At 38.5% G+C, this 26,543-nt stretch overlaps 2 protein-coding genes across 37 annotated transcripts in view; one reads left to right on the top strand and one right to left on the bottom strand.

Annotated features, from left to right (window-relative positions):
- MYO9A (myosin IXA) overlaps window positions 1-16,129 on the bottom strand; it is a 278,184-nt gene extending 262,055 nt beyond the window's left edge. For 8 of the 9 annotated variants that reach the window (XM_059912849.1, XM_059912850.1, XM_059912848.1 and 5 more), the window contains exon 1: window positions 15,469-15,826. The gene's annotated coding sequence lies outside the window, so the exon portion shown is untranslated. Of the gene's footprint in view, window positions 1-15,468; window positions 15,827-16,111 lie in introns of those variants that run through there. The other variant, XM_059912852.1, reaches the window with a different exon arrangement.
- A 35-nt stretch (window positions 16,130-16,164) lies between these two features.
- Window positions 16,165-26,543, top strand: part of SENP8 (SUMO peptidase family member, NEDD8 specific) — a 54,989-nt gene continuing 44,610 nt past the window's right edge. For all 28 annotated transcript variants that reach the window (XM_059912847.1, XM_059912842.1, XM_059912845.1 and 25 more), the window contains exon 1: window positions 16,165-16,272. The gene's annotated coding sequence lies outside the window, so the exon portion shown is untranslated. The remainder of the gene's footprint in view (window positions 16,273-26,543) is intronic.

Raw genomic sequence — 26,543 nt, 5'->3', positions numbered from 1 at the left:
CCTTAACAACTAAACTTAAAAAGCTCCACGGAAAAATCCATATGGCAAGGAACTGAGTCAGGCAAAACTGCCGAGCTGAACCACTCCTGAATTCCTGAGCCACGAAAACTGTAAACAATAATAAGCTACTAAGTTTTGGTCTTAACTTGTTATGCTGCAATAGATAACTAATACAGTAGGAAATCCTCACACAGTTGTAAACTTAAAAATCTAGTCCTAAATAAGCCATGTGAAAATAAGTAAACAGAAAATATTTTGAATAAACCATAACAAAAATATTACATTTCAAAACTTGTGAGATGCAGCTAACGCAATACTTTATAGGGAGATTTATAACTCTAAATAGGTATAATAGAAAAAAGTGAAAATTTGGGAACTGTCTTTTTAAGAAGATAGAAAAAACAGGAAAGTAAAACTAGGACAAGTAAAAGAAAATAATAGAAATGAGAAATAAAAATAAAATATAAACTAAAAAGGGCCAACAAAGCCAGAAGTGGGTCTTTGAAAAAACTGTAAATTGGCGAAACTCTCACAAGAGTAATGAGGAAAAAAAGAGAAAGGGATCAGGAATGGAAAAAAAGGCAACACTATCAATGCTGAAAACGTTACAATGGTAAAAGGATTTTTTAATTTAGATGAAATTGAAAATATCCTAAAAATATGTATAACAGCACAATTTACTCACAAAAACTGACTGGTCCCATTAAAAAAAAAAAAAAAAAAACTTAATGACCCTAATAAAAAAATCTTTCCAACAAACTCCAGAGCCACACTGTTTTACCAGCAAATTCTCCCAAAAACTCAAGAAGTAAATAATACAATCTTAAATAAATTCTTCCCGATTCTTTTTATGAGGCTGGTATAATATTGAAACCAAAAAATCTGGCAAAGACCAGACAAGAAAGCAAAACCATAAGCCAATCGTACTCCAGAACTTGCACACAAAAATCCCAAACAAATATTAGCAAGCAAAATCCAACAATGTAAGTACAGTATACTACGATCAAGTTAGGTGTCCCAGGAAAGCAAAGATAAATCTGATACTTATATCAGAAAGCCAATTAATGTAATCAACCATATTTTAAGATCCATAAAAATTCAATTATTTATTTACATCTCAAAAGGAGTCTTTGCAAACTAGGAACAGAACAAAACTTCATCTGATAAAAGGTATCTACAAAAATCTACAGCATACTTAGTGGGGAAAAGCTGAACATTTTTCCTTTGAGATCAGAAACAAGAAAAGGATGGCCCCCATCTACTTCTATCAACATTATGCTGGAGATAGCTGTATACTGTAGGCAGCACAGGAAAGCAAGAAAAAAATAAAAGGTATAAGGATTAGAAACAAGAAACAAATTGTTATTATTTGCATATGACATAACTGCGCATATAGAAAATTTGAAAGAATCTACAGATAATCTCATTAATTCTCTAATTTAACAGACACAAGTTATTAGTTTTATAGCTCTATATACCAGCAGCAAACAATCAGAAAATAATCTTTTAAAGATATCACTACTTACAATTGCATCAGAAAATATGAAGTGCTCAGTGACAAATCTAACAAATAATGTATAAAACCTCTACTTAAAAAATAAGACTTTATCATGATTCATTACAGAAATGGAAGGATATCCACGTTCTTAGTTTGGAAGACTCAATGTTGGAAAAATGTCAGTTCTCCCCAAATAAATCTACAGAACCAGTTCAATCTCAATAAAAATCTCAAATGTTGTTTTTATGTTGAATTAATTGTTGGGGGGTTTTTTGTGGAATTTGACACAGTGATTCTAAAATATATATGAAAGTGTAATGGGCCAAAAACAGCCAAGACTCTCCTGAAAAACAACAGCAAAGTGGGGAGACTTGCCTTACCAGGTATCAGAACTTCTAAAGCTGTAAGTAGTTAAGACGGTGTGTCACTTGTACAGGAATAGACAAACAGACCAACAGAGCAGAGAAGAAAATCCAGAAACAGAAATATGTAAATATGGATACTGGACATGTGTGAGATGTGGCACTGCAGATCAGTAAAGATGAATTTTTCAAAATCAATGCTGGAACAACTGAGTGTCCATTTGGGGTGGGAGAGAATAAGATTGGACCTCATACTATCCATAAAAATCTATTCCAGGTAAAGATCAAACTTGTGAAAGGTTAAAACTTAAAAGCGCTTAGAAGATGATACAGGAGAACTACTTTACCTCAGACTACAAAAGGGTTTCTTTAAAAGGATTCAAATAACACTAGCCAAAGCTGATAAATTCAACTACATTAAAACTGAGAACTTCTATTGATCAACAAGTACCACAGAAAGTGAAATAACACACCAAAAACAGGTGTTCTTATCCAAAACACATATAGGGAATTCCCTGGCGGTCCAGTGGTTAGGACTCCACGCTTTCACTGCCATGGGCCTGGGTTCAATCCCTGGGCAGGGAATTAAGATCCAGCAAGCCGCGCAACACGGTCAAAACACACACACACACACACAGAGGATTTCTAAACATCAGTAAGAAAACCACAGACCACCTAACAGAAAAAAATTGGGCAAAAACTTGAACAGGTATGTCATAAGAAGAAAACTCAAATGACTATGAAAAGATGCTCAACTTCATTAGTAATCATGGAAATGCCAATTAAAACCATGAGACACCATCACACCTTTCAGATTGGTAAAAATTAGAGTCTGACAATACCAAGTACTGAGAATGTAAGACAAAGGGAACTCTCATTGTGTTGGAATTATAAATTGAAATAATTTTGAAAAACACTTTGTCATTATCAAAGTTGAATGTGTGCATACCTCACAACCCAGCAATTCCATTCCTAGGAATTCTACAGAAATATCTGTGCACTTGCATACATGAAACAGGTCCAAGAGCGCTCACCACTGAATTATGTGTATAACAGCAAGAAATTGAAATCAACTCAAATGTCTATCAAAACTAGAATGATTAAATTGTAGTATACATTGGAAACATTACCACAATGAAATCTAACGAACAACAGCCAACAACTTGGAATTAATTTCACAAATGCTGAACTAAATTTTTTAAATCACATAAAGTACTCATATGAATTTCAAAAACAAGGAAAACTACACTACATTGTTTAAGGATATATGACCTGGGATTTAAAATTACGAAGCAAAGCAAGAAAATGACAGTCACAAAAGGTCAGGATAATAGCCACCTCCACAGAGTGGGATATGTTGACAAGGGCAAGGGGAGGGTGAGGTGATGGGGAGGTACTTCTTGTTTGTTGGCCTGGGCAATGACAACGTAAATATTTACTTTATAATTTTCTTTAAACTGCATATGTTTTATTCACTCTCCCATATGTTTGAATAAAAAGGAAAAGTAACAACTGCCTATGACTGCTAATTTTTGTTTTAGATGTTTTCTTTTTTGGCCATGCCACGCAGCATGCAGAATCTTAGTTCCCTGACCAGGGATGGAACCTGTGCCCCCTGCAGTGGAAGCACGGAGTCTTAACCACTGGACCGCCAGGGAAGTCCCTGCTATAGTAATTTAATATGATAAAGCAATTTCTGTAAGCCCGAGAGCTTGAATTCCTTATATCCTAGCAGGTACCCTTCCCTCTGTCTTTAGTATTCCTATCTCTTACTCTTTACACTCATAGTATACATTTTATCTGCCTTACTAGACTCTAAGTATCTGTCCAATGAATGCTTGGATAATCTGAAAGGTTTAAGGCAAAAAGAGGAAGAAGAAAGGTTAAGGAGAGGGGAGGTTGTGGGAAAAAACAGTAAGGAAAGAACCTGACTTATGCTTACATGAAAACACCCAGGACGTCAGATTTTTAGTTCCAATGCTTCAAGGAGCCAGGAAGCACAGGGAGAGGAAGTAGGTAAATCATCTCTGTCCCTTCTGACCAGGTGCCATAAAACAAAGCAGATTAACATCATTGATATCAATCACCTAATATTTAGGTGCAAGAAAGTGTACCTAAGTATATCTACTTCTCCTGAAATCCTCTTAACAACAACAACAAAACACAGTAACAAAGCCCCCTCAGGGACTTCCTTGGTGGTCCAGTGGGTAAGACTCCACACTCCCAGTGCAGGGGGCCGGGGTTCGATCCCTGGTCGGGGAACTAGATCCCACATGCATGCTGTAACTAAGAAGTCCACATGCTGCAACGAAGATCCCGTGTGTCGCAACTAAGACCTAGCGCAGCATGCATGCATGCATGCATAAATAAATAAATCAATAAATATTTTTAAAACACAAAAACAAAAAACCAAAGCCCCCTCAGACTATAGGGCTCTCTGGAACAAATCAACTCCTTCTTAATTACCTGAGGAAGAAACTTTATTTTTCAGTTAATCTATTCAGTATGTATTACCTATTCATAGTTCAAAAGATTAAACACAAATATCTATCAGATACAGACTCGTTAATAAAATTATGGTATATCAACACAACAGAATACTATGCCTCCATAAAAAAGAATAAGATGTGTATGTACCAATATGGAGTATTCTCCCAAATATATTGTTAAATGGAAAAAAAAAAAAAAAAGAAGAAATACAGAACAGTACATATGGTATGTTACCTTTGGTGTATGAAAGGAGAGTACACACATACACATACACCTAACTTTGAAAGAAAAAGAAAAAACTGGAATGATTGATCAGAAACTTACAAAAATGATTATCTATAGGAGAGCAAGAAGGAAACAGAAGGGATGAGGATGAAAATAAGATTTCTACATATACCGTTACATTTGGTTTCTCCTTTTGAACTATGTATCTTACATATTCAAAGGGTAACAGTAAATTTAAAAAAACAGAGGAAGCAAACTCTAAAATGAAAAACAAATGGACCTAAATACATACCGAACTGGTAACAATCACATTGAGAAAATAATGATTTCAAGTGACTTTTAAACACAGTACTAACAATAAGTATAACCTTGGTGGGATACATTCTAGGACAAAATGGGATGCAAAGAAATCTTAAAATTTACTAGTAGTTTTATTTATTTTTAAACTACTTTAGCTATACTTACGAAAAAAAATCAGTGTTAATAAAACTTAAGATTTTCAATATAAAAGAGATTAAAACTAAAGTACTTTTTTTAAAAAAGATGAAGAAAGAAACAGGCAATGTTAAATTTGAATAAGAATTATCAATATGACTTCATGCTTTTTTTTCTCTCCTGAGAAGACCTAGAAGTGATGACAGTTCCATAAAAGGGAGCATACCAACATCCAGATGTTGTTTTCTAAATATCTTCCTCCACTATAAGGAGACAGATCTCCTTGGAGAAACTGCTGATTCCTGTCTGAAGCAGGAGAAGTCCTTGGTGAGCCAAGATGTCTTATACCCAAAAGTAAGGAATCACTCAAAGACTAATAATAGGCTTATGCAAAAAGAATCACTCAAAGACTAATAATAGGCTTATGCAAAAAGAACTCAGGTGTCTGTTTGAAGGGACTACCAATATCCTTATTTGAGACAATCTGAGCATCAAAAAAGAACAATGGGAGGGAAGGAATGGGAGTTTGAAATTAGCAGAAGCAAACTATTACATATAGGATGGATAAACAACAAGGTCCTACTGTATAGCACAGGAAACTATATTCAATATCCTGTAACAAACCATAATGGAAAAGAATATGAAAAAGAATATATATATGTATAACTGAGTCACTGTGCTATACAGAAGAAATTAACACAACATTGTAAGTCAACTGTACTTCAATAAAATCTGAAAAAAAGAACATCTGTAACTAATTGTAATAAATAAAAATCCAAGAGACCACTAATAAACTCATTTGTCACCACTGTACATGACTATTAGGCCAACTCCTCACTCTGAAAATTAGACAAGAAAAAATTAAGCATTTACTTACTCTGCCCTTTTAGGAAGAACTACAGTTCACTCCCAGGTGACGAAGGTTATAAACCTTTTGTTAACAGAAGAACGACAGCTAATAAATATTAAAAAATTACAGAATTAGAAAAAATCACCATTTTTCAACCTTCAATCAAATAACTCATTTGCCCAAGACTCACAAAAGATGCTAAAATCGCTAGGTATAGAATATTTTGAAGGATGGAATATTTGTATGATACCAAAGTATTGCCCCCACAGATTATTGTACTTGATGATCATAAGAGGAAAGAATATGCTTTTACAATGGAAAGATACAGCAAACACCACTTTATTTATTTTTTAAATTTATTTATTTATTTTTGGCTGCGTTGGGTCTTCCTTGCTGCACGTGGGCTTTCTCTAGTTGTGGTGAGCGGGGGCTACTCTTCGTTACAGTGCACGTGCTTCTCATTGCAGTGGCTTCTCTTGCTGCGAAGCACAGGCCCCAGAGTGCAGGGCCTTCAGTAGTTGTGGCGTGTGGGCTCAGTGGTTGTGGTTCACGGGCTCTAGAGCGCAGGCTCAGTAGTTGTGGCACACGGGCTTAGTTGCTCCGCGGTATGTGGGATCTTCCTGGACCAGGGCTCGAACCCATGTCTCCTGCACTGGCAGGCGAATTCTTAACCACTGCACCACCAGGGAAGTCTGCAAACATCACTTTAAACTTCTTAAAACTTAGATCACTAATAGTGATGTCATATATCTCCCATAGTATGCAACATGAAATATAACATCACCTATGAAGTATTCTTGCCAAAACTTAACATGCATAATCAAGCCTTTAAATTATAACTTCCACTGTACAAGATATACACGGAACAGAGGAACAAGTTAAGCAAAAGCACAAAGAAATAATTAGATAACTAGAAAACAGGCCATTCTGATAAAGAAGATGTGGCACATATACACAATGGAATATTACTCAGCCATAAAAAGAAACGAAATTGAGTTATTTGTAGAGAGGTGGATGGACCTAGAGTCTGTCATACAGAGTGAAGTAAGTCAAAAAGAGAAAAACAATTACCACATGCTAACACATATATATATGGAATCTAAAAAAAAAAAAAAGGTTCTGAAGAACCTAGGGACAGGACAGACATAGAGAATGGACTTGAGAATGGGAAGGGTAAGCTGGGACGAAGGGAGAGAGTGGCATGGACATATACACTACCAAACGTAAAATAGATAGCGAGTGGGAAGCAGCCGCATAGCACAGGGAGATCAGCTCGGTGCTTTGTCACGACCTAGAGGGGTGGGATAGGGAGGGTGGGAGGGAGACGCAAGAGGGAGGAAATATAGGGATATATGTATATGTATAGCTGATTCACTTTGTTATAAAGAAGAAACTAACACCATTGTAAAGCAATTATACTCCAATAAAGATGTTTAAAAAAAAAAAAAGGCCATTCTATAAGATAATGATCTTGTCTTGTCAAAGAAGTTTCAATATCATAAGAAAAAGGAGTGGGATAAGAAACTTTTCTAGATTAAAAGAAACTAAAAAGATAATCAAATGCATGCAAAAATCTTGACAATTCTGGTTTGAAAAACTGAAAATTTAACTGTAGTCTGAATATTAAATATTATTAGGAAATTACTGTTATTTTTCTTAGGTGCTGGTAATGGCACTGTGGTGATATGGAGAATATTTTCTTAGGAGATGTATGCTCAAGTGTTTTGAGGTAAAAGTCAAAATAGTCGCAATTTTCAAAAGGTTCAGTTAAAGTATATACACACACATACACATAGAAAACAATAAAGCAAATATGGATGGCATACTGTTAACTTTTTTAATTTTAAAATTTTATTTATTTTTTTATACAGCAGGTTCTTATGGTGGCTGACTTATCAATGTTCTTTGTTCTATTCTTTCAACTTTTCAACACTTTTTTTTTTGGCCGCGCCGTGCAGCGTGCAGGATCTCAGTTCCCCAACCAGCTATCGAACCCATGGGAGCACGGAGTCTTAACCACTGGATGGCCAGGGATGTCCCTCAACATTTTCTAAGTATTTTTATTATTAAAAAAAGTAGGGGGGTGGGTATTTCCCTGGTGGCACAGTGGATAAGACTCCACGCTCCCAATGCAGGGGGCCCAGGTTTGATCCCTAGTCAGGGAACTAGATCCCACATGCCTACCGCAACTAAGAGTTCGCATGCCACAACTAAGGAGCCCGCCTGCTGCAACTAAAGGAGCCCATGTGCCACAACTAAGGAGCTGGTGAGCCGCAACTAAGGAGCCAGTGAGCCACAACTAAGGAACCCGCCTGCCACAACTAAGACCCAGTGCAACCAAATAAATAAATTTTTTCTTTTTTTAAAAAAGGAGGGGGAAGGCAGGAAGAGAACTAAAATAAGGTAGAGTTGCAAAAGAAGGTAAGGAAAAAATAGGATCTCAAGATCATTTATAAACTCATATCCACACAGTTATCTGAAGAACTTTCTCCCTTATAGTAAAATAAATAAATAAGTAAAAATCTCGGGAGTTCCCTGGCAGTCCAGCGGTTAAGACTCCATGATTCCACTGCTGGGGACCTAGGTTCAATCCCTGGTCGGGGAACTAACATCCCAGCAGCCACGCAGCAAGGCCGAAAAAATAAAATAAAGTTACTGTCTTTAAAAAAAAAATCCAGAGACTACTCAGCCCACTATCATCTGATCAATATAAGTAAACAGATCTCAAATACTTACACACTACAGACAGCAATAGTACTACAATCTGTCAATGATTTAAGGAATGTTTGTCATTGGCAAACAGAACATTTTGTTGTACCTCACACCGAATCAAAATACATTCTAACATCCATTAATCTGATATACTAAGACATCAAGAGAAGCGTTTCTTTAGAGCCTTTCTGAATTGAAAACTATGATCACACTTGAAAGACAGCTAGCAGACTATCCTTCTAACATTGACTTCTACTAGCAACAAACTTTGATGGCCATTTATTTATGCCACACAATAAATTCTCTAAATTCTTGATCTCATATTTAAACATAACAAGAAATAGACATATTCAAGGAGGAAAATGAAGACTTCTTGAGTATCTACTATGTGCTTGGTGCTTTACATAAACTGTTTTAACTCATGATAATCTTGTGAGATGAACATTCTTGAAGCTCAGAAATGTTAAGTGACTTGCCCACAAATGACAGCTCATAAGGGATGAGGCTGGAAATTGAATCGAGGTCTGTTGAAAATCCAGGTTTAAGAGTCTATAGTATTCTTTCCACTTAATTCGCCTTAACAAATTTAATATTTACAGACAGAAAAGTCCATCTAAGGAAGAAGTATGTTTAAAAGAATTCCTTCATACTCAAAGAGCCACATAATCTTAAAGTTTAAGAAAAATCAAAACTGAGAAAAAGAAAAAGTATGCTCTAAAATTATTGCTAGTTGCAAAAAAAAACTCAATTCTTAGCAAGCCAGCTGTCTACGACACAGGACAGCTAGTCCTTTCCTCACTGTACATGTAAAATTATACTCCAGTTGCCCGTTGGATGACCCCATTGCCAAAATATGCTAGCAACATAATTCACATTAAAACCCAGAGGCCAAACACCATTTGGAAAGTGCTTTACATTTTTACTATACCCATCTCGAGCACGATCCCCACTCAAAACAGGCTATTTTAAGCAAATATTCTTTGGTCTATCATATTCTTTTCCACTACTCTAAAATATTAAACTCAAAAACAAGAAAATCTACCTAAATACAAACATCCCATAACTGAATATTAAAATATGATGTGATTTTGAATTTATCTATTGCACAAAAATATGCCAGAATTGCACTAATATAAATTATGTATGTTCTTTCCATAGGATCAAAATTCTAATATCTATGTCTCTTGTATGTCTAAAGATACACACAAAATATGTAGAGAAATCTACGTTAAAGAGTCTTCCCATTTAAAATTAAATCCTCTTTGAACTGGACTAGCGACCAGAAGAGGGCATAAGGTGGCTTGTGAGGTTGTACTGATAGTAATATCCTGTATCGTGCTTGATGTAGGTATTGGTTACATTTGTGTATTCACTCTGTGAAAATTTATTGAGCTGCACATTTATGATCTGTGTACTTCTTTGTATACATTATAATTTATAATAAGCATATTCTTTTAAAAAAAATCCTCAATCTAAAAACGTGCCTTGGGGCTTCCCTGGTGGCGCAGTGGTTGAGAATCTGCCTGCCAATGCAGGGGACACGGGTTCGAGCCCTGGTCTGGGAAGATCCCACATGCCGTGGAGCAACTAGGCCCGTGAGCCACAACTACTGAGCCTGCGCGTCTGGAGCCTGTGCTCCGCAACAAGAGAGGCCGCGACAGTGAGAGGCCTGCGTACCGCGATGAAGAGTGGCCCCCGCTTGCCACAACTAAAGAAAGCCCTCCCACAGAAAAGAAGACCCAACACAGCCAAAATTAAATAAATAAATAAATAAATTTTAAAAAAATTTAAAAAATAAAAATAAATAAAAATAAAAAAAATAAAAACGTGCCTTACTATATTGTACTGATACCAAAGAAGCTACAGCCCAGTGAAGAAAATAGACAAGCTATTAGGAATTTCATTAGAGAACTGTGACAGAAGCAAGCACTACATACTATAGGAGTGGCACCTAACTTAACCTGGAGGAAGTAAAGGAAAGCTTCCCAAAGATATACCTGGTCTGAGCCCTGAAGATCAGATAGAAGATTGCTAAGCAGAGAAAGGTGGAAGGGAAAGACGGGAAAGGGAACAGAGAGTGCAAAGACCTAAGTTCAATGAGTGGATCAAAGAAGTTAAGGAAGAGCGCAAGGAAGGAAAGCCTAAAGAAGAGTCAGATCACGAAGGATCTCACACACATGCCAAGCTACAGTTTAAGCTTTATCCTGAAAGCAATGGGAAAGCACTGAAGATCTTTCAACAGGAAAGGATATGATTAGACTTGTATTCGTACTATGTCAATCATGGTGCCTGCCATGTTTGCAACCCCATTTTGTGGGAGAGTTAGCCTGCACACTGCCCCATGTTTTTCACCATTATGATCCTGCCTCACACCCACATGCACAAATAAACACACAGCTATCACTAAATGGCCAGGAGTAGTCACATGACCGAAGTACACAGGCTTGCTAGCAGCCCATGATTACAGAGCTGAGCCAAAGAGATTGTTTCTTGGGAATTCAAACCAGAAAATCTTAGGAAGAAGTCAGCAACAGAAGCTCAAGTTAAAAAGACAGTAGCCAATATACACTACCAAATGTAAAACAGATAGCTAGTGGGAAGCAGCCGCATAGCACAGGGAGATCAGCTTGGTGCTGTGTGACCACCTAGAGGGGTGGGATAGGGAGGGTGGGAGGAAGACACAAGAGGGAAGAGATATGGGGATATATGTATATGTGTAGCTGATTCGTTTTGTTATACAGCAGAAACTAACACATCATTGTAAAGCAATTATACTCCAATAAAGATGTTAAAAAAGAAAAAAGACAGTAGCCAGGAGGCAAGATGTTGGCATGGGAGTGACACGGTAGTTATAAGGAGGCAGAAATTAGGAATAAATGGAAGCCATGAGATCGGGTGGGGGAGGGGATTAGAGAGAAAAAGTAACACAAAACAAAATAGAAAAAGTAGCTAAGACAAGTTAACAGTAGAGCACTAGAGTGAAATCTGTCTTTTCCTGCTTCTAGTTTTATATTTATTTATTTATTTATTAAATTTATTTATTTTTGGCCGTGTTGGGTCTTCATTGCTGTGCGGGCTTTCTCTAGTTGCGGCGAGCGGGGGCTACTCTTCGTTGCGGTGCATGGGCTTCTCATCGCGGTGGCTTCTCTTGTTGCAGAGCACGAGCTCTAGGCACGCGGGCTTCAGTAGTTGTGGCACACAGGCTCTGCAGTGCAGGCTCAGTAGTTGTGGCTCACAGGCCCAGCTGCTCCGCGGCATGTGGGATCTTCCTGGACCAGGGATCGAACCCGTGTCCCTTGCATTGGCAGGCGGATTCTTATCCACTGCGCCACCAGGGAAGCCCTCTAGCTTTATTTTTAAGTTCCTGTTCTTCCTGAGACCAAGCTGTTTAACTTTTCCTGGGTTCCCTTGTGCATGTTTTCTTTCAATAAGTACTCCGCTACTTAAGATAACTTGAGTCTCTTCGTTGCAACTAAAAAAGCCTAACTAAAAGAGCATTTTAGAACACTTACTCTGGCAAAAGTGGAGAGAATGAACTAGAGGGTACGGCAAAACTAGAAGCAGATGAGAAGACAAGAAGACCAACAGACATTCGGGGTTAAACAGAGACAACAAAAATAGCAATCAGGAATGATCTGAAATATCATGAGAGAGAACGTGCCGGACTTTGTGATGTTGGTAGTTCGGTACAGAGTGCAGTGGAGGATGATTCCCAGATTCCTAAAGGCTTCATGAGGAGGAGAGAGTAGTACCGTTCATTAAGACAGGCAATCAAAAGAAAAAATTTTGTTGCAGTTTGTCTCCTTCTACCCCCACCTTTTTGGAGGGAAGAGAGGCAGAGAAGAGTTTTATTTTGTACATGTGTGAAGTGCTTGTGAAATATGAATCCCAGTGGAGATGTCCATTAGAAGTGATTTACAGGCATCCAGAGTAAAGGCAAGAGCTCTACACTGTAGCTCTGGACTTAGGAATAAATAATTAAGTCATGTTATGTTTTAAAAACATGACTGAAAATTTTTTGACTAATCTTTATTACTAATGTAACTAGAAATCATACAAACCAAAAAACTTAATATTCTTGGCAAACCACATTTTCCAAGCTCCTATACTTCTCTGTAAACAATGAAGATTGAACAAACTTTTACAATAGTATAATCTAAATGATTAGAAAAAACGAGATTTATGTTGCTAATTTCTACTGAGGTTTTACCTTTTTAAAAATCTAAGTTTACTCCATTTCCCTCAGTACTATACACCACTCGGGGGAAAACACTGTTAAAAAGCCTTGTCAGACAGTGAACCTATTGACGTTTAAACTATAACAAGATTTTTTAGAGAACTTAATCACATAGTTTACTAGCTTAGACATTCAACTCTACCTATACTGTAAATGTTGGATTTCTATCCTACAATCTCTTCTCCTCTCACGTACACCTTTTGCACCCAAATCTATTACTATCAACCCAGAACTTGATAATGAGCTTAAGCCACAAATCCAGTTGCCTCCTGGCCATCTACATCTGATAGAAGTATAATCACCCAAACTCAACATGTCACAAATTGAATTCCCCTTTCTTGACAAAAATAAAAATTCCACTCCTCCCTCATATGGATCCCCACCTCAGTGAAAGGCACAGGCTAGAAACCTAGATCTTATCCTCTATGAACCCTAACCCTAATTCCAAATCCAATGAAATCACCAAATCCTGTCTACTCTCAAAACCCAAATGAAGACTGCACCATCATCATTTACCCTCCTGACACATTTAGTCTACCTTTCAATCCACCCTCCTCAAAGCAGAGAGAGTGATCTTTTAAAAATGCAAATCTTATCATTTCAGTCCCCTTCTTTAAATCCTTCAGTAACTTACTTGATAAACATTATAATCTCTTTCAAAGCCAGTCACTCCATGGAAGCTCAGAGGTTCAATGAGAAATTTACTTTAGTTATATGCTTTCTTGTAGGTTCACAAAAGAATCATCATGAAATTTTTCAAATCCTGAAAATTACTTAAAACATACAAAACATATGATACATTTAAAAGAAAAGCATGCCGCACGGTTTATAAAAACAAAGACTGAAAATAACCTCAAGATCACCAGAACGGAATACTATCCACCCAGTAAATGAGGCACTTCCAAATGTACTATTGTTGAATGAACTCTAGGATCTATTATTAAAGGGCGGGGGGGTGGTATATCCATAGTATACAGTATGCAAGAATTTGTCTGTGGAGTGTTTTAAAAATATAAATGTATAGACTTGTATGCTAGAAATATCACAGGAAGGACACACACAAAGATGGAAACAGTGGTTGCTTCCAAGGAGGGAAAATGAGTGGTTAGAGGATAAAAAGGGGGAAAAGAAACTTTTTACTGCATACTCTTTTGAACCTTTTGACTTTTATACTATGTCTAGTTATGACCTATAATTTTAATATGATTTTCTCCCTCCTCAGTTCCACACACACAAAATAAAAAATTTTAAAGTACTGACTACAAAAACCTCTCTATACTTCATCCCTATACCAAGGTTAAAATTATGCACTGATCAACTGGTGTAAAATTACCTTTCCTTCTTGACAGCTCAGGAGTTCAACAAACTATATTTTATTCAATATTTTACTACTAAGAAGGCTGTTGGTAATGACATCGGTGAACTCTGCATGATAATTGCACTTGCTCCTTGGAAAAGCAAGACAGTAGCACCAGGTAGCAGAATTTTATTATTAAACTGATATTAAAGTCTTCAGGGATTAAGGAAAGCTACAAATCTTTCTTTTCCAGCAAATTCGCAAAAAGCAAATCAAAAAACAAAAAAAGCACCCTGGTATCCTTCAAAAACAGTGCAAAAGATCTGCAAAAATCTACAAGAAAGTGAAGCAAACGATACCACATGGAGACACAGTTACATTCATTAGCGTTATGTGCTTTGATCCTTATAGAAGTCCCTAAAATGTCACGATCTGGACTACCTCACACGTTCTACAGAAGAGACAAGATAAGAAGCAGGCTGTGAGACCTTACAACAACACACACCCCCTGCCCGGGGCTTCCAAGCTCTTCCCTCTTCCTCTCTCTATAGCCACCAGACTAAACCCTCCAAACAAGGGTGTCAGTTGGTCCCCTTAAGCCCCACCGGAGGGAATACACTAGGCTATGCAAACACCCCTTCAGGATTTCATGGCAAAGCCCTTCCAACCAAAGAAAGGATCACGAGCGGGGAGAAAGATAATCAGGTCTGCCTAAGGACAAGAGGTCTGGGGGAGAGGCTACAGTAGGAGTGGGGGGGAGAGGCCGCTGTTGATGGTGTCTAAAGAGGGGCTGACATCAGATCTCTTGGGAGGTAAGAGCATCACGAAGCAGACTATCTGAAAGCCGAGTTGGGTAGGGGAAGAGCTAGTCGGCTAGGCGGTGAGCGAGCTGGGGGTGGGGGCGGGGGGGGAGGGGAGGAGAGAAGAGGGGTGGGCACGATGGATCTGCCCTGGAAATGGGGGTAGCAATGGGTTAGGGGGTGGTCGTAACTGGGTCTGAGGAACAGTGACAAACCCGGGTCAGCTCACGGGAGAATGTGACAGAGTCTCGAGGCCCCATTAAGCGTCCGAAGAGAGTCTGAAGGAGGTTCCAGTAGGGTGTGCTGGGGTGGGGGGCCCGTGACAGAACCCCAAGAGAGGTTGGAGGGCCGGAATGGTGTCTGGTTAATGGAAGATACGATGGGTGGGGTCTACGGGGGACCCGGGGCAGCGATCGGGTGTCAGGGAGGCTGCGGGGTAGACCCGCTCGCGGGGCGTCTCCGCCGGGGCGGGGCGGAGCGGCTCCGCAAAAGCTAAAGAGAGAGACCGAGACGTGGGCCGGGCCGGGCCGCAGGGCCGCTGGGCGGCTTGGGCGGGTCTTACCTCGGGCTCCGCCGCGGTGGCCACCGCAGCCCCCTCCTCTTCGGCGGAAGCCGCCTGCCAGCCTCAGCCCCAGGGTCAGGCCGGAGGAGACAGCAGAGGCCGAGACCACCGAGGCTCGGAGGGTTTCGGGAGGGTGGGCCCAGCTGCCTTAGGGTCCGGGCGAGCGGCCGCCGCGCATCCCCCGCCCTGTCAGAGAGACTCCGCCCGGCCTGGGCAGGCACATCCCCCGCCGCACCCGCCCAGAGAGCACGCGTTGGACCGCCGCCTCAACCGCTGTCGCCCCCTCTGCCGGTGCCGCCGGTGCCTCCTCCGCCGCCTCTCGGCGTCCTGACTGGACTCTCAGCAGCCACAGCCAACCGCCGCCCCGTCCCCGTCCCCGTCCCCGTCCCCGTCCGCGTCCGCTCCGGCCCGCGCGCGACCGACCCCGCGCACGCAGCCCCGCCCCGCGCGACTCCTCAGCTGCAGACGAGCAGGCGCGCGCACTTACCTCCCACGCCCCCTACCGCCGGCCGGAGCTGGCCCGTCCGCCCGGCCCCGCCCCCGCCCCCGCACGTGACGCCGTCAGAGAGTACAGCATGCGCTTGCGCGGACACGCCCCATTTCATCCGCCCCAGGCGGCCCCGCCCAAACTTTTCTTCCTCACCTTACGGCAGAGCGGGGAACTCTGCCTTAGATTTTCTCTCTACTGGAGAGGAATGTCGCAATGTTAGGGGTAGAAAACTCTGGGTTTGCGACCGTAGCTTTCGTTTTCCGGCCAATAGAGAGCCGCCTGAAGCCTGGTTGGGGTGGTGAGGCACGAGGCAGGTAAGAAGCCTGCTCCCCACTTGGGTTTGCTGGTCGGTGTGTTTGGGCCGGGGACCGCTTGCCGTCCACGCAGATCTAGGGTATCCTTGCCCGCTCCCCAGTTTTGGCGCAGGGTTCTCAGCACCACCCCGTTAGCCCTCCCCACCCTGTTTCTACACACACGCCCTCCCCCTCATTTCCCCGCCCCAGACCTCCGTTTCCTAGCCTTTCTTTCCATTCATTACTCAGACTTTTTTCACCGAGTGGTTTCCAGGAGTTAGACTCCAGAAAGTCAGAAGCAAATGAAATAGTCTCAGCTTTCTGAAGCGCTCTGTTATGTCGAGACGATGAGAGAATCCGCAGTGGTAGTAAAGTAAATTTATAATAGAAAAAAAAAAAAAAAACCACAGGTTACTCTGAGCATGATTGTATTGAAGGACTTGAGAAAACCCTTTCCAAGGTGATCTTTGGGTCACTCAATTTGTGTTAAAAGGCTAGTGAGCAGTAGCTGGTCAAAGAAATATGAGAGGAGATAGAAGCAGAGGGAATGACGAGTACAAAAGCATATGCCAGTACTGGCTGGAAGAGTAAAAAGTCATAGAACATAACTGGTAAAAACCATACAGGTGTAGGGTACCCTTTAAAGAAACATCGTTGTAAAGTGATGAGATGAGGGGCAAGCGTGTGGGCTGCAACAGTGTGTTCTTTTAAGATGGGAAACTCTTAGGCATAAAAGTGTACCATGGAACCGAGAAGTAGACAATTTATGGATGAGAATAGCTAATTTACAGAACCAAGAACACTAGTGGAACTCAATCTTGTATGCACATTAGAGTCACCTGGGAAGCTTTTTAAAAATAAAACCAATGCAGTTGCTCTATCTGAGGCCAATTAAACAAACTCAGGCATCAGTGTTTCTTTTTAAAAAAACTCCTGAGGTGACTAATGCTGTGGGTTGAGAACCACTAAACTAGAGCAAAGGAAAGGATGGGAAGTAGGGGAAGGCAGAAGGTTGATAGAGTTGGCTCTGTAACATTAAGATGGGAGTCATTTGATGAGAGAGAGTTGGGGATGGAATGGGACGCTTGGTCAGAGAGATGATAGTTTTGAATAACTGCTCTGGGAAATGGGAGAAGTCACTCCTGCCTTTCCCTTCAGCACATTTCCATCCTTCAGTCTTAATCAGATCCACCTCAGTTACTGCTCTCTTTCCCCTCCCTTTCCCCTCCATCCAAGATTTATCAGCTGGGGATCCAGCCTTAGAGCTCAAGGGCCTCCTCATTTCTATCCCCAAAAAGATCAGAGCTAGGCGATTTTATGAGATTCAGAGACTAACTTCACTCCCCGAGAGATTATTACTACACACAGTGCCTTGCCAATTTAGAATCTCTTTTATATTCATTTCATTGATCATTTACGTTAGGAATGAGAAAGATTTAAGATTCAGCCCTATTAGGACCTCATAGTATTAGGGAAAACAGACCTTTAAAAGAATTCACTTGGCAGGCAGAGAAGGTCTGGGTAAGGCAAAGCCCAAGCCAGTGCATGGCTACTGTCTATTAACTAGGGTTAATTCAAAAACCTATCTGCCACCAGATAAGGGAGAGTCACTATTGTCTGGTATGACTAGAGTTTAGTATGAAAAGTAGGGGTGGGACAGAGATTAAGATGATAAAGTGGGTGTGAACAGTTAATGAGGAGCCTTGAATTCCATGCTAAAGTGTTTAGATTATATACTATAAGCAATTAATAGGTATAAATAATAAAGGTAAAATTAAATAACCTCTTTTATGTCATGGACCACTTTGGCAGCCTGGCCTGTGGACCTTATCTCAGAATAATGTTTTTAAATGTATGCAGTAAAATACATGGAAACGTAAATGAAATTATTTTTATTGAAAGTTTTAAAAATATTAAAACAAATGCGTGATGTAGTTATATATGTGCTTCCTTACACATTAAATAACATCTGGCAGCAGGTCTAATTATGTAATTTCAAAATAGTGATGAGTATAAATTATATTTTGAGATAACTGCAACAACTTTAATGTGATATGAAAATATATTTCTAATGGTGACAAAGACATAGGGACTGTTAATACCACTGAGGATTATTGCCTACACTTAGTGAAGAAGATGCTAAATTTCAGCTAGAGTTTATTCAAAAGATGCAATTTTTTTTCCCAATCCAAGTTCATGGAACCCTTAATTCTAGCCACATCCTGGCCCATGGATTCTAGATCTATAAAAAGCTTACTGTAATGGTTTTAAGCAAGAGCATGACAGATCAAGTCTGTGTTTCGGAAAGGTACTTGAGCAGTGTTCACTTCTTAACCTCTCAGTTGGAGTGGGAGTGGGGAACTGGCTCTTCTCTTTTTCCTGTACCTTAGTTGCAGTAACCACTACTACTCCACTGTTGCCTAATAATTTGGGCCTGCAGGAGAACTGAGCTTGTGGCTGTGTATATGGGAGAAATACAAGGAAATAAATTGGGAAAGATAGGTTGCGGCTATTTTTGTGGAAATAATTTAATGCCATGCTGTAGTTTGTACTTAATTTCGGTAGACAATGGAGAAACGTTTAAAAGTTTGGAGAAGAATAATGAAACTAGAGTTCTGTTTGAAAAATAATGTAGCAGTAATGTATAGGTTAGATCATCAAAAGATAGGAATGAAGAGACTAGACCAATAAATAATTTTTTTAAAAAATAAATTTTATCATAAAGCGATCTCCAAAGAGTCTGCTAAGTTCCTTTATTTCCCCAATGTGACCAATCTAAAGAAAAAGATTGGACCGAATTACATACCTTTCAAAAAGGACACGCACACCTGTGTAGAGATCAGTTAGCATTTTACGTTGTCAAGAGGCTAGCCCATTCTTTTATGTTATAAATTATAATGTTAGAACTTCTGATAAGCAATGGCTTTACCACTTATCTAGGTTCCTGGATATTGCTAAGGCCTTTCTTGGTTAAATTCCATCTACATCTGTAAGTCCTAAATTTCTGACTGTTTAAGGTCCAGACTCCTCTCCTTGCCAATTCCATAAACCACTTGGATGAGTAAAATGCATTAGTAAATAAAAAGGAAGTCCTCAAGGCCCAGGTAACCCATCTCTTTGGAAACTGACCATTGCCAGACTATATAAAACTTACTGCTCAAATCCCAGCTACTCTGCAAATAATGTGCTTTTTTAACCGTATTATTCAAAAAATTGAATTTGAGGTCCAAGTATTACTAATCCAAATGAGTAAAGTTACTTAACTTTTCTGAACCAGATTCTCTGAGAGGCTACCTTCTTCAGCATGACTAGCTTATATTCACTTTGTCCATCTACCTACTGGAGACCGTTCGGGTAATGATATGGTTCAATACAGATAGAAAATCAAGTTTATGTAGACTTTAAGTTTCATCTGTCTGTCTCCTTTTTTAGGGAAGGGGGGAATAGGTCTATCTTAAAGCAGAGAGAATACTTGAAACTTATGAGAGATTTTAAGCATTTTTATTCCTTACAGAAAATCTCTGAAAGTTCCTTTCTCTGGCTTCCAATTAGATGACTACACTTTCGCACATTCATCTATTATAAAAGCACTAGAACACAGTCATAATACTGAAAAAAATTGTCCTGGTTACAGTTATTATTTTTGAGCATCTATATTGTAGGTTTAAAAATCGTTCGTAGGCCTGCCTTCCCTGAGGGCCAAAAAATAAATAAATGCTCTCTCAGAGCAGTGTGATAGGTTAAATTCCTTCAAAACAATAGCTTGTGGATTTCTGGCCTTAGCTGGCTGTAATTTTCCCACTACTGTTTGTTGCAGCAACTTGGCACTTTACATTAGCAGCTAAAATATATAGTTGCTGGAAATGTTTAGTCCTACTTAATAATATATAATTCAGACCTGGTCAGATGACTCACAAGTATTCGTATTAATTAACATTTAAAGACAAATTGCTAAGAGAATTCTATATGTCATAATCGAGTCCCATCAGACACTGTTTTCCTGTCAGCACAGTACAGTAAAACATAAATTCATTGTTTCTTCCATTTGGTCATTAGATATTTATTGAGCACCTGCTATACACCAAGCACATTTTTGAAACCCATTAAATAGGAGTTTGTAATAGCAATTTACCTCTTAACTATCTATGAAAAAAATAACTTACCAGGCTTTGAAATCTAGAAGACAAATAAGAATAAAAGATGATGGCTTTTTTATACTCTTTCAAACAAAATGCTTGCGTATAGCTACTGTGGGCTAAACACAGTGGTTATTTATGAAACCAGGCAGATTATAACTTTAGCTTGACCACATCTTATCAGCTAGGATATATTAGCTATATACTAAATAAAATTCTGTCTACTCTTTTGTAAAATATCTTAGACCTCTCATTAAATCTAGTGTCCTCCCCAAACACTATTTACAGTCCTAGTCATTTCAAATTTTGCAGTTGTGTTAAGTCATTTCTCAGAAAATTTAAGCAAAACAAAATCATTTTAAGAAAAGGCTGGTGTTTACACCAAGTAAAAAAAATAGTGACACAGTTATAGATGGAACCTTTGAAGTAGAAATGGTAGACTAAGAATAAAGTTCTTTTTCTGGTCAATGACCCCTTAGCCATTGATAGCCATGCCTAATAAGTAACAGAACAATAAATGGAGAGCCTCAGTGCTAGAAGAAATTCTAAAAGTTTACTTAGTCTATCTCCCTGGCCCAAGGTAGGGCCAAATGGAATTTATGGCTGTAGAGTTACCAGGCATCATCATCATACCAAATGGTTTTTCTGCTTTGAGAGCTGAATTCCTCTATTTGTAAAACATTCATGTTAGAGGAATATTGTTCAAATTTATAAATAATTTATAAAATTGAGAAATCTTCCTATGTTTATAACAATTTTGTGTTTTCAAGCACTGAAGATAGCAGGGTTGAGTAGAATCTAATCTCTGTCTTCAATAGGGATGTAAAATCTTGGTGGTAATTTTTAACATGCCACTTTATACAAATCTCTGGATGTTTTAGGCTAGCATTAAAAGGAAACGTTTAATTAGGGGAAATTGAAACCAAAAAATAAGGCTTCAACTTCCTTCCTGAAAATTTTTCTGCTTGTGCTGCCATGAAAAGCACATTTGGTCTTGGATGTGATTCTTTTTGTGAAATTGCAAAGGGAATCATTCATTAGAAGTTGGACGTAATCTAATTTTAATGAACATCAGATTATATTTAAATCTTTGTGTTCGAAGTTTTGTAGAAGAGAGATTAGACTTACTGTTTTTTTCCAGGGGACAAAAGTGAGACCAGTGAGTTGAAGAAACAGACATTTTTAGGTCAGTGTAAGAGTGGGAGGTGGTACATTTTTTTTTTTTTCTTGAATGAAAATAGCTGTATTTACTGGTATGTGCTCATTATAAAAAGAAAGGGGAAAAAATTAAGCAGTCAATATCAAAAGAAGAAAGTTTAAAAGTATTAATATTCCGTTCTTAAAGAAAACTGTATATAACTTTAGATGGCTATCATTCTTGACTATTTTTGTGTACATTTGTGTACAGATTTTTATATAACCTTTCTTTCCATAACATATTATGAACAACTTCCTGTGTCAATAAATTTATTTCTACAACTTCATTTTTTAATGGCTGCAAAGTATTCCATTGAATGGAAATCCTATTATTTAAATTTACCAGTCCTCTTTTAAACTTTGAGATTGTTTCCAATTTTTCTGTTATAAATATTGCTGTGGTAAACATCCCTGTTAAATTTTTGCACATATCCTAATGTTTCCCTTCAGATATATTTCTGAAAGTGTAATACCTACCTATAGACATTTCTTAAATATTAAAATATAATGGCAAATTATCCTTCAAAAAGCTTGCATTTGTTTACATTTCTGTTAACAATAAGAATGCCCATTTTCCCATAGTTACTCAGCAATGCTGGTTATTATCAGTTTTCCACATCTTTGCTAATTTGACAGGTAAAAAATGAAATCTTACTTCAACTTACATTTCTTTGATTACTAGTAAGGTGTTGAGTATCTTTTCATGTGTTTATTGACCAGTTGTATAAGTGTTTTTAAGCTCTATTATTTATTTATTTATTTATTTATTTATTTATTTATTTATTTATTTATTTTTGGCTGTGTTGGGTCTTTGTTTCTGTGCGAGGGCTTTCTCTAGTTGCAGCGAGTGGGGGCCACTCTTCATCGCGGTGCGCGGGCCTTTCACTGTCTTGGTCTCTCGTATTGCGGAGCACAGGCTCCAGACGCGCAGGCTCAGTAATTGTGGCTCAGGGGCCCAGTTGCTCCGCGGCATGTGGGATCTTCCCAGACCAGGGCTCGAACCCGTGTCCCCTGCATTGGCAGGCAGACTCTCAACCACTGCGCCACCAGGGAAGCCCCAGCTCTATTTTCTTTTAATATTTTTGTTTCACTTTTTAACATTTAAATTTCACTCCATCTGAAATATAATTCGATATGAGGTCTGAAGTAGGGACCTAACTTCATTTTTTAATCGAATGATTAACAACTTGTTCCAGTACCATTTATTACATTACCCAGTTAGCATATCTCAAACTTCACTGCACAGACAATAAGGTGTTAATAGATAATGTACCAAAACAAACACAAAAAGGATTTCATTGGTCAAATGAGTTGGGAAAAAAATCAGACCAAGAAAAGTTAAGTTTCTTTATTACAGAACCTCTCGTAGCCTCTAATATGCTTGTGTGCATTATGAATCAACAATACAGAGTTTTAGGATGCAGCATTTCCCTAACTTACTTAACCATATAATCTTTTTTCTTTCCAGAAATACCTATGAAATCCTATGGAACTATGCTGTCCAAAATAGTAGCCACTACCCACATGTAGCTATTTCAATTTAAGTTTAAATTAATTAAAACAAATAAAAATCAGTCCCTCAGTCTCACTAGCCATTTTCAAGTGCTCAATAGCCACATATGGCTAGTGGCTACTATATTGGACACTGCAGATAAAGAACATTTATTTCCATCATCATGGAAAGTCCTACTGGACAGCACTGCTATAGAGCATAGTGTTCATTGAAAATGGAATAATCCATAAATTTCTCCCATTGATTTATAATGTCTTCATCATCATATTTAAAATTTCTAAAATGCATGGATTTGTTTTTGTACTGTTACACTGATTTATCTGTTTCTGCTCCAGTATTACACAGCTAGTTATAAGTCAGGCTCCTGCACATTTTTCCCTGAGAGCAGAAATGAAAAATTCCTGCATGGAGTAGGAAGTTAAGACTAGAAGGGATAGTAAAGGCCTTTATACTTCTAAGACTCTATAAAGGTAAAAATTTCTCTGCAGAACATGATATATATCATGTAAAGATCCATACTCCATTATTCATTTATTTATTCTACAATTATTATTTATTGTCTGCCCGACAAGTTTTGTTTTAGGCCCAGGGGGCCAAGATGATAAACAAGTTTAGGCAGACAAGGTCCTTTATTCTCTATGCTCATGGAGCTTACATTTTTGGCCTGGGGAGGGGGAGTGTTAATCAAGAAACAAATAAATGAAAAAGAAAACTGTCAGACAGCCACAAGTGCTATGCAAGGAATTGAAATTAGAGGACAGGAGAGTGACCGGTGGCCTCTTATTTTGACTGATCATGGGAGATCTCTGTGAATAAGTGACATTTAAACTGAAATCTACCCAACACATGGAGCCAGCCACTAGAAGGTTCAGGCACAGCTAGTACCCCAGCCCTCAGGAGAAAAAAAGCATGGTGTGTTTGAAGAATAAAAAGAAAGTTGGTGTGGCTGGAGCTTAGTGGGCAAGGGGAAGAGTGATGGAAATGAGATTGGAGCGGTGGCTGGGGCCATGTGATCATGCAGGGTGTTGGTAAGCAGCTAGGGCAGGGCATTCACTTTTTTTTCTGAGTGTAATAGTGTGCTACCAGAGGGTTTTAAACAGGACAGGTGTGACCTGACAAAATTTTAAACAATTACTCTGACAGCTGTATGGAGAATTTACTGGAGGGGTCAATAGTAGAAGTAAGGAGACCTGTTAGGCTATATCAAGATAAGAAACGTTGATGGACTTGACTGTGATGGAAGTAAAGATGAAAACCATTGGACAGGTTCAGAACATTTTGGCTGTAGAATCAATAGGACTTATCAATTGGAGAGGAGGTATGAAGAAAATAGAAAGTTCAGGGATGATGTCTATTTCATTATGTAATATTAGGTTCAATTTCTAGTCTAATTATAGGCAAAATTGGCACACAGAAAACGCCAATAAATGTATTTTGACCAAATGAATAAATTTGCTTCAATAATTGTCTTGCTCCTATACACATTTAAGCTGCTAAAGCATAAGGTTTTGCTCATGTCTTTATTAATTTTTAGGGAATCTGGTTCCTAAGAATTAGGGGTTTATGTTACAGGCCTATCACGTATGGAGAGTAACTAAACTGTTCCACTGAAGTATCCAAGCCAGCAGAGTAGGGTGAATGAAGCAGAGAAAATTGCCTTTCTCAGGTGCAAAAGTTCTCTGGAAATTTCTTATTTTAAAAATCTATGCTGATTTTGCATTTTATGCTACATTATGTCAATGTTTATGTTAATTAAGATGTTGTAAGTTACTGATTTAAATGTTTTAAGTATTTAAGATATTAAAAATATCAATATTTAAGATTAAATTACTTAGCTCTTTTCCCCCAAAATTAGTGAAATTGAAGCTCTAGGAAGATGCACTGGGATTATTAGCCTATGTTTGATTTTCGTGTATGGGTGTGTTTGTTTGCTTTTGTCTGTCAATACCTGCTGGCACATAGCCATGTATCTAGTTAGAGGAGCACAGACCACATCTGTGAGCTTTTGCAGTTTGATACAATTTAAAACAAAAACTGAAGGGAGTGAGGAGGGGAAAGGGGAACTGCATTTCAAAACTACTAACTGTTATAATCTTCACTTAAAATGAGTAAATAGCTGGGCTTTGTGCTTTGTAGTGTTTAAAAACATAACTGAATGAGGCTGTTCCTTTTTTTTTTTTTTTTAAGGAACCCTTTCTGAATAATTAGGGGGAAAAAATGAATAAAAGTCACAGTTCTGGGATAGTGTTTTCTTAGGGCTTTACAGTAAAACTTATCTGGCTCACTACTGTGGTTTTAACCACAACAGGCATATTTTCCCAGAAGTTATGAGAATTGATGCATACCTTATGAAATGCTTGTTAATTAAAATTTTCATGTATATTTTTGATCTTATGAATATTTATGCATCTCTAATGTAGGCAATTCTTATATCCACTGTAATTAGTATTTTTAAGTATTTGCTCATCAAAAATTCCAACTGAATCAGCAGTAACACCTCTAGTTAAAGGTTAATCTACTTGGAAACTGCCTTTAAGATATTTTAACAAATAGCTCCAATGCTTTATTAGATCTCTAAAAGCTCTTAAAATTAATTCAGCCTAGACATTTACAATAGGTTACATTATAGTGGTCTAAAACAGGGATTGGCAAAGTTTTTCTCTAAGAGGGCAAACTAAATATATTAGACTTTGCAGGCTACTCAGCTCTTATAGCTCAAAAGCAGCCATAAAGAATATGTAAACAAATGAGCATGATTTTGTTGCAGTAAGACTTTAAAGAGGAAGGGAAGATTTTTATTTTATTTTATTTTATTTTATTTAACATCTTTATTGGAGTATAATTGCTTTACAATGGTGTGTTAGTTTCTGCTGTATAACAAAGTGAATCAGCTATACATATACATATATCCCCATATCTCCTCCCTCTTGCGTCTCCCTCCCACCCTCCCTATCCCACCCCTGTAGGTGGACACAAAGCACTGAGCTGATCTCCCTGTGCTATGCGGCTTCTTCCCACAAGGGAAGATTTTTAAATTTGCAAAGATGAGAGCTTAGAATTGTACAACGCTAGAGCTAGAGGAGTCTTTTAGAAATCATAGAATCACTTGGAAACATCTTAAAAATACAGGTGCCCAGGCCCTCCCCCCAGAGATAGATCATGTGTGTTCTTTAAAATCTCCATAGATGATTCAAACGTGCATTCCTGGCTAGAATCGCTATTTATCTAGTCCAAACCTCACTTTGCAGATGATGAAGCTGAGACCCAGAAGTTTAAAATGTCTTCTCCAGAGTCAAACAACTGGTTGATTGCAGATCTGAACTGAATCCCAAGTCTACTGACTCCCAGCCTAGTGTTTTTTCTACTGAACCTGCAGCTTCTTGCCTTACTTATATCAGCAGGAAATCAGAATGGTTCCTATTGAATTATAAATTTTCCCTTTAAAT

This window comes from Balaenoptera ricei, chromosome 2, assembly GCF_028023285.1.
Source record: "Balaenoptera ricei isolate mBalRic1 chromosome 2, mBalRic1.hap2, whole genome shotgun sequence".
Classification (NCBI taxonomy): Eukaryota; Metazoa; Chordata; class Mammalia; order Artiodactyla; family Balaenopteridae; genus Balaenoptera; species Balaenoptera ricei.
Note: the sequence above shows the minus strand (reverse complement) of the source record. Positions and strands in the feature narration are given on the sequence as shown.